Consider the following 6,166-nt stretch of genomic DNA (forward strand, 5'->3'; position numbering starts at 1 on the left):
GTAGAGAACATGTGCCCATTGGCTGCGTTTCTTTCTGGAGACTTCTCACAGCATTTTCAACTCTCCGTCAGCTCCAGATGTTGCTATTTTCATGGTCTGTCGTCTTTACAAGAAGTTTACACACCACAATTTATTTATATCTCATCACACCTGTAATAGGAGACGTAACTACCCGCCTCTTCATTGATGTGGTTCCATTTCTGGCCAGTCTGCTTCTGTTCTATGATCTCACATCTGTCCTTTTGCCAAAATAACACCAAGGATCTCTTGACTCCGAAGTTATTTGAGTTTTCCTGTAAGCTTTATAACACATTCTTCAATTTCTATGAAGTAAAAATTCCATTTAGATTTCGATTTTGAATGCACTGAATCTATAGGATGATTTGAATAAAATTGTTATATTAAAAATATGAAGTATCCCGACACATGAATAAATTCTCCGTTTGTACAATTTTTTACCAATCTCTCTAAATAGTGCTTTATAGCTTTCAGAATAAAAGTCTTTGCCAATCTTTGTTAGATTTACTCTTCTTAGTTTAGTGTAGGGTAATGTTATTGCTTTTTACAATTTTTAGTGTATATGTTTTGTTGCTTCATAAACAGAAATAAATAATATCGTTAAAAACAGACTATCTTTAGAGCAGTTTAACGTTAAGTGCTAAATTAAGCAGAAGATTCAGAGAGTTCCCATATGTCCCCTTCCCCACATGCACAGCCTCCCCTGCCAGTGTGGCACATTATTTGCAACTGATATTTGTGAATTTACCTTTATTCAAATAGCTTTCCATAGCTGACTTGTTTTTTTTAGTAGCTTTATTTTTTTTATTATTTTGGAGATTCCTTCCATTTTTTTTTTTTTTTTTACCAGTGCAATCATGTTACTGGTGAATAAAGAGATTTACTTTTTCCTTTCCAGAATTTATTCTTCTTATTTCTTGCCTTGTTGGGCTGACTAGTTTCTCCAGGACACCAATGAGCACAAGGGACAGATTTCAACAACTTAACATTAATGTGCTGACAGCTGCCATATTCTTACATGCTTTTACCAGACACAGGAACTTAATTTCTAAATTTATTTAGCAGAGAGGTGTCATGAGAATATGCTCAAGTTTATCAACTTATTTTTTCTTCTTTCATCTACCAAGCAGGTAACATGCTTTATTTTCTTCTTTAGTCTATTAACGTGTTTATTTATACTTGCTGATGTTTTACAGAGTTGAACTCACGCAGTATTGAAGTAACCATCATCAAGCACACAGTTCTGCAGCATTTTGTGCATTCACTGTTGTGCAGCTGCCACTTCCATGTCCTGACCTTCAATCCTGACACAGCTCCCAGTAGGTCTTCTAGGTCATGATATAGCACACACCTCACACATTGCTATATTCCATTCCCAGAGCTGTTTAGGACTTTTGCTTGTATGTTCATGAGAGATATTCTCTTGTAATTTTATTTCATATAATAGTATTACAAATTTTTATTTTAGAATTACACAAGTCACATAGAAGTAGTTACTACGTGTGCCCTATTTCTTTATTCTGTGAAAGACTGTGAGCAAGATGGTATTTTTTTCCTCAAACATACGTGGGTTACAAGGCTAAATATTATATAAAGAGGTAAACTTCCACATTTGCACCAACTGAGCTGTGCTTGCAGAGAAGCACCAATAAAAACCTCGCATTTTTTTTTATTTTGGTTGTTGTTGAAGATTGCAACCAGATACCAAATGTTTGTGAGAGTTAGAAGGGCCCCCAAACAGGCAGGGTGATCTGAAGAAGGTAAACAGGTTTGAGGATTTGACGACTTGACGCCAGGCCTTGTCGTGAACATGTGTAATTCAGGCAGTTTGCAATGGCACAGAGAAGGACAGTGCACCTTTATGCTGGGTTGGCAGATGGAGACAGCGGCTGGATGTCCACATGAGGGAAAGATAAACTGGATTCTTAATACCNGTATTACAAATTTTTATTTTAGAATTACACAAGTCACATAGAAGTAGTTACTACGTGTGCCTTATTTCTTTATTCTGTGAAAGACTGTGAGCAAGATGGTATTTTTTTCCTCAAACATACATCGGTTACAAGGCTAAATATTATATAAAGAGGTAAACTTCCACATTTGCACCAACTGAGCTGTGCTTGCAGAGAAGAACCAATAAAAACCTCGCATTTGTTTTTTATTTTGGTTGTTGTTGAAGATTGCAACCAGATACCAAATGTTTGTGAGACTTAGAAGGGCCCCCAAATGGGGAGGGTGATCTGAAGAAGGTAAACAGGTTTGAGGATTTGACTACTTGATGCCAGGCCTTGTCATGAACATGTGTAATTCAGGCAGTTTGCAATGGCACAGAGAGGGACAGTGCACCTTTATGCTGGGTTGACATCCAGAGACAGCGGCTGGATGTCCACATGAGGGAAAGATAAACTGGAATCCTAATACCAGTTATACTCTAAAAAAATTAATTCAAGTTGAATTGTAGATCAAAATATGAAAAATAAAAAGTTAGAGATCTAAAAATTTTAATTTCTATTGTATGTGTAAACTAGAAAACAAAACAAAAGCAACCAAATAACAAACAAAAATCAGGTCCTAAAATACAAAAAATATAAAGGAAACATTTGATATATTGGGGTTTAAAATTGAAATTTTCTTCATCATGTGACACCATTGTGAGAGTGAAATCAAGAGCAGCAGTGTGGGAAAAAGTAACTCAGTGTACAGTTACCACACGAGGACTTCCCTGCATCTGCCAGAGTGGCTGAAAACACAGAGAGCAGCGGAGGACAAGCAGACAGGCAGGAGCAGCTCCCGTGTTCATGAGGATGACAGACAAACAGAAGGGCACACAACAGTCCACGTTTGGATTCATTCACATGCAGTCAGAGAGGGGCAGCAGGAACCCATGGACTAGACATCGGGTGTGACTCATGTGCAGCAGGGCTTGGATAAAGCAGCTTCAGGGGCTGTGTTACAATTGTAAAGAAGCAGTTGTTGTTTTATATTTTTGGAGGCTGGAAGTCCAGGATTCAGAGGTGCATCTGCTGAGGGCCTTCTTCTGGGTGGTGGCTCTCTACAGGGTCCCAGGTGTCACATGGTGGCTGAGCAAGAGCTTATGCCTATGTGCTTCTTCCTCTCTTTCTAAAGCCCCCGATCTCCTACCTGGTAACTCATTAAACCCTTAACCCAAGAATCCATCCATGAGGTCCCAGTCCTCACGATCCATTAACCTCTTAAAGTCCCCACCTTTCAAATAACTTATTGGGGATTAAGTTCCAGCATAAGCTTTGGAGGGGACACACATGGAGACCACAGAACGGACCCTGGACACATTGTCAGTTTTGATCTGGGTGCACCTCTGCGAGTGGTGTGCAGTGGTGACATATGTGGCATTTAAGGCTGGCACTGTTTTCTGCAGCACTGCCTTCTTGTCCTGGATTGTCACCTGGGCAGTGGCTGGTGGGTTTACACTAACGACATCCCTCACAGACCTGACATGGTACCTCACTTGGCCATCTTTGGTAGCATGCCTACCAGAGTGCTACTCCTCATAGAGATGTGTTCTGACACTTTCTCCTCCTGGCTTCTAGGAGCATAGGTCATACAAAGGGAAGGCTGGAAGGACCTTCTGTCCCATATTACGGGCTGTGACAAAGCTCCTCAGATGGGGAGATGGGGATGTCTGTTTCTGGTTCTGGATACTTTCATAGAAGGACTCACACTCACCTCTCCTCCCACACTCCGTTCTGACCCACGCTTATCCTCACCACTTTGGTGAGTGGTCTCAGTTCACAGTGAGGTAGCAGGACTTGAACATGCCCTGGTGGAGGAAAATCATTGTCTACTTGTGTCTTTTGAGGCTCATCCTGGTGTATCATTGGCAATGGGACAATTGATTCACTGCCGTTCACTCTCCTAAGGATGCGTCTGTTTTCCTGGATGAACAAATCCTATCACTAGAGCTATGACATGGAACCCACCCAGGACAGCTTAGCAGAACTCAGTAGCTTACAACTGTGTAGTGCAGGACAGTTCCCTGTTGACCTTGGGACTCCAGTTCTCCCCCTTTCCCTGCTTGTAGTTCTCAGGAATAACTGTTGAATATGCTGGAAAGACAACATCCTGAGACAGGAAGGGACTGGGCAGCATGTCCTGGGCTGTATTCCCATCCCTCCCAGGGAATGTAGCATCTTGAGTTAGGGAGGAACTGGCTGGGACACTCCAGCATTTTTCCTTGCTGCCCTGGATGGAGGACGTACTTTAGAGTGCAATGGGCTGTGTGGCCTCTGGGGCTCACCACCTGGAGTAGGCTGCCTTTCGGGGTCCTGTTGCTGTGGTACAGGTGGGACACACACAGTTGAGACTCCATCTGCCCGGGGCAGCTTTCCTGAGTGTTGTGAAATGGCTCACAAAGATCTGAGGCTCCTGTCCCTTGTCTATCTGTGAGTGATAAACCTACTTCGTGTAACCTGTTGCATGTGAGCATGCTCTGTGTCGCTGGATGCAGACACGCTGGTGACTGTGTGCAGTGAGCCTGTGTCTCCAGCTGCACATTTACGTTTGGCTGCTCTGCATCCACCCATTTCCACCTGAGCTCACGGCTGCTGCATTCCCTCTGCCATGTGGCCAGGTGTGTTTTGGAGACCCCGAGAGCAAGAGACCTCTCTGGAGTCTGCATGTAACATTGAGACCCATGGGGACACGGAGAACTAGTGGCCAAGATGACGTGTCTATGTCCATCTCCACCAGCCGGTCCTTAACAGGAGTGACCCTTGCTCCTCACAACCTCAGCCCAGCCAGGTGTGGACACGTCCTCCTCACCTCAGGCTTGACCTGGGCTTTGGACACTTAGCTGGGGGGACCATGAGAGCCTGGACCACAGCACCCTTCTCCCTCCCTGTTCCCACGCGGGACAGGGAGAAAGGGACTTGCAGGTGAGGAAGCAATTCAGAAAGGAAATCCCTCAAGGCCTCCCCTGCACTTGACCCTGGGACTGGACCTATGCCTGCTGTGGGTTCCCTTTGCCCCCTGGTGGCCCTGTGTGCTCTTGCAGGGAGGTCTGTGTCTGAGCTCGCAATGACATCCGTTCTCTGTGTCTCCCACAGTAATGCACGGCTGTGTCCTCAGGGACCACACTGTTTATTTGCAGATGCAGCGTGTTCTTGGAATAATCACGAGAAACGGTAAATCTGCCTTTCCCAGGCCCAGTGGACTCTCCCATGAGGCCAACAGCAGGATGTCTTTTCAAACCAACCCACTCCAGCCCTTCCCTGGAGCCTGCTGGACCCAGATCATCCAGTTGTTGCTAAACGTGAATCCGGAGGCTGTACAGGAGAGTCTCCGAGACCCCACAGGCTGCACCAAGTCTCCCCTGGACTCTACCAGCTGCACCTCATGCCAGACACCTGCAAACACAGAGACATGGTGTTTATGTTGACTCACATGGATGCAACACAGACACACACAAGACTCTCAATGCACCCCTCTCCTGAAAACAACCTTGGTCGATGGTGAGGAATAAAAGCCAGCTTGGCACAGAGTTCATGTTGGAGCTGCTGGGTTCTGTCCTGTCCCAAAACCTGGGTGGAGATTCTCTGTGAGAATGCCTGGCAAGCCCCCTTTTTGAATCAGCAGAGGAGAATCCATTTGCATGTGCTGCAGACACAACTGTGTAGCCCGGACCCCGTGCAATGTGCCTGACCTTGTCATCCTATGAATGACCCCAGGTGCAGCCAGGACCAAGAATGCCAGCAACAAGGTGGCCCCTGTCCTGAGCATCCCTCCCACTCTGTCTTATCATGAACCAGATAATCCGACCCATCCCTTTTGGTGTGATCCTCAGGAATTGAAATTCCTCTGGCCTCAGGGTTTTGTAGATGTGGATGAGGAGCCTGTAAGGTCTGCCCCAGAGGTGCCGTGTTTGGGGACATCTCCCTGCTTTCCTTCATTTCCTGTGTCACGTGTGTCCTTTCTGGGTATAGGGAATCAGAATGTGAAATGGAACAGCATTTTAATTTTTGAGTTGTAAACTCATTTTTCCCAGTAGGGTCTAACACAAAACTGTAACTTATAAACCTGATAGAAAGACTTCATCTGAGGCTGTGGAAGACATCCCTGTTTTATTGACTTCACTCCCGCAGCATGAAAACTGCCTTCCTGAAATGAAGGT

The 6,166-nt window shown here is 44.8% G+C and overlaps 1 pseudogene; it reads right to left on the reverse strand.

The window, feature by feature from the left end:
- Positions 1 to 4,996: 4,996 nt before the first annotated feature.
- On the reverse strand, positions 4,997 to 5,542 carry LOC103608654 (annotated as a pseudogene).
- Positions 5,543 to 6,166: the final 624 nt, after the last annotated feature.

This window comes from Galeopterus variegatus, unplaced genomic scaffold (assembly GCF_000696425.1).
Source record: "Galeopterus variegatus unplaced genomic scaffold, G_variegatus-3.0.2 Scaffold8668, whole genome shotgun sequence".
In the NCBI taxonomy this organism is placed as follows: domain Eukaryota; kingdom Metazoa; phylum Chordata; class Mammalia; order Dermoptera; family Cynocephalidae; genus Galeopterus; species Galeopterus variegatus.